The following is a 3,260-nucleotide window of genomic DNA, read 5'->3' as shown; positions in this document are numbered from 1 at the left end:
GAGCAACTTGCTATCCTCTCCGAGGATGATGAGTATGTGCGCGTGCGGCAGACCGCGTTTCTGGAATTCAACAGTGTATACATAAGCATTTACATTACCAAAAATCCTACCGACCGTTATGTCGTCCATAAGGGCCTTGAGTTTAATGTGGAACACTCGGGTCACCAGGTCGGGCCTGTCGTTTGCCAAAGTGTGTGTCCCTAGGTTTTCTGTGATCTCTAGCCACCTAGGATTGCATGTAAAAGTAATGAAGAGATCAGGCTTACCGAATTTTCGCACAATGGAAATAGCGTCGTGATAACAGCCTTTATTGTAACGGGGACTCCCGACGAACGTCGAAGGTAAAATGACCCTACGGCCGACGGCCAAGGGGTTAGCCGGCACGTCCAAGTGGAGCTGTTGGTTAACGTGGTCCACAAGGCCTCGATACGCTTCTGCACACAGAACGAAATTTCATCATTCATATTAACAAAATAATTTTATTAATTATTGATAAAATCTTAGTTGTTGAATTAACAATATTTTGTTAAATTAACAGTATATTTGTTAAAAGAACGAAATTTCATCATCCATATTAACAAAACAATTTTATTGATTATTGATAAAATCATAGTTGTTGAATTAACAATTATTTTGTTAAATTAACATTATATTTGTTAAAATTTAAAAATATTAAACGTGACCAGTCTATTTTTAAAATGGAAAATAATATTTCCCAACAAAAATGTCAGATGTATACCCACGTCATCTGGTTATCATATTGTGTGCGGTACGTATATTGAATATCGACGTCTATCGACTATCGTAATTCGTCATAAAAATGTTACCGAAAAACTAATAAAGTTATTTCGTCTTCAGTATTCCACTGTTTCGCGTGTTAAGTAGTGTTTACAGTGCTGTATATCGTAAGTGTGAAAATATTATATTCAGTTGTCGACCAATGTGATTTTTCTGTTCGTTTTGCGGCAATAGTTAAGTACCAGCTTCGATTCATTCCGTTTATAAGTGTAAACTCAATTGGTAGGTAAGTATAATTTTATTACTCAATAGTATAAGAAATTGCTACCTATATAGTAGATATCTTTTACAAATTGTTATTGATGAAGAACAGCATTTTGTTCTTACACTTAACTATCTACTACTAAAATGATTTGTTTTATTTGTTATATAAATACACCCACATTGCCTTCACTCATTTCTCATTACAAAATCATACATTTGCTAGGACCTCATAGCTCTTACACATGTAGAGAAAACAACTGTTTGCAATCTTTTCAGACGTTGAGTAGTTTTAAAAAACATGTACTGGTAAGACATAAATTTGAAAATAATACCGATGAAACAGTTGCTTCTAATGATTTTACAATTGATAATGATGGTAATACTTTTGATGTAGAAATAATATGTAGTGACAACACTATTATCCCAGACATCCCTAATATAGTTAATGAACCTGAAATATCTAATAAAAAAATATTTGATATTAATAAGAGTATTGAACAGTTACACTTGTTTGCAGTCCAATTTTCCTTATCATTACACAACAATAATAACTTTTGCAGAAGTGATGTCACAAATATCCAAAATGATATTGAGAAAAAAATAATTAAGCCTATTACATCATTATTAGAAGGAATAATTGAAAGTGAAATTACTGACCATTTAATGTTATCAAAATTTTCAAAAGTTACTTTAGCAATTTCAGATTCTTTCAAACTATGTAAAACAGAATATTTATTAAACAAGTATTTAACCACCAATGATCTTTTAACTGATACATGTAAACAATTTACAATAAACAATGAAGTAAATCTAATATCCCACAATGGTCAAACAGTATTTGATGAAATAAGTACAAAAGCAATTCTAATGCCACTTAAATTTCAATTTAAAAAATATTTTGAGCTAAATAATAATCTTAATTTGGCTATAATACGTTATAATTATTTAACACATTGTCCAGTTTCTGATGAAAATTGTTTAATGACAAATTTTATTCAAGGGTCTTTATGGAAAAATAAATTAATTCCACATCAAAATAAAATAGTAATGCCTTTTTTTATGTATATTGACGATTTCGAAATAAATAACCCATTAGGATCTAAGTCAATGTGTCATGCTATTTCAGCTGTGTATTATAGTTTTCCTTTGAATGAAAATAGTTCAAAACTAACAAATATTTTTCTAGCATCTCTTATAAAATCTAAAGATTTAAAATCGTATGGAAATGATTTATGTTTTAAACAATTAATTGATGAATTCAATTCATTAGAAAATGATGGTATTATAATCAACACACCTGATGGTTGTAAAAAAGTATATTTTATTCTTGGTTTGATAATTGGAGACAATTTAGGACTTAACAGCATTTGTGATTTCAGTAAATCATTTTCTTCAAACTATTTTTGTAGATTTTGCAAGGCCCATAAAACATTAACACATACATTAGGCGAAGAAGATGAAACATTACTACGTAATGTTGATAATTATGTAGAAGATATAGAAACAAACAATTTATAATTTACTGGAATTAGCCAAAATAGTATTTTGAATAATATAAATTCCTTTCACGTTACAACTAATTTTTGTGTTGATGTAATGCATGACATATTTGAAGGCGTGTGCCATAATGATATGTGTCACATTATCACATATTATACAGAAACAGTAAAAATATTATCTCTAGAAACTTTGAACTATAGAAAACAAAATTTTAGCTATGGATGAATTAGAGCAAAAAAAGGTGGGTAAGTGGATTTCGCTCTGCTGTACAGTAGGTTACAAGTGGGTCACTGTATAATGGATGGTATTAAATTTGAATTCAATGATATAATATCATTGTATAAGAAAAACGATTCTGAGCGGAGACGGTATGTTGGTCTAGTTATAAGACATAATATTATATTAGGTACCTACAATAAATTCCAAATTAATCATATCATAATATTTATTAGGTACTTATAACGCGTTATACATCAATAAAAAACCGTGGTACTATCATAGATATATAATAGTATACTTTAGAAGTTTCAAGTACCCACGAATAATATTATACAATCACAACAAAATAACTAAAATAGTTATCCTAGGTTTTCAAATTTTCAATATGTAATTTCGTTCAAAATTTGTACTAAAAATGACTATAAAAATAAACTTCGTAAATGTATTTTTTAGAATTTTTGGTAACAGAATTAATTACTCACGTGGAATCTTGTTTTAAATTTTCAATTCTTAGATACAAAAATTGAACATTTCATAAA

This window comes from Acyrthosiphon pisum, chromosome A2 (assembly GCF_005508785.2).
Source record: "Acyrthosiphon pisum isolate AL4f chromosome A2, pea_aphid_22Mar2018_4r6ur, whole genome shotgun sequence".
In the NCBI taxonomy this organism is placed as follows: Eukaryota; Metazoa; Arthropoda; class Insecta; order Hemiptera; family Aphididae; genus Acyrthosiphon; species Acyrthosiphon pisum.
Note: the sequence above shows the minus strand (reverse complement) of the source record.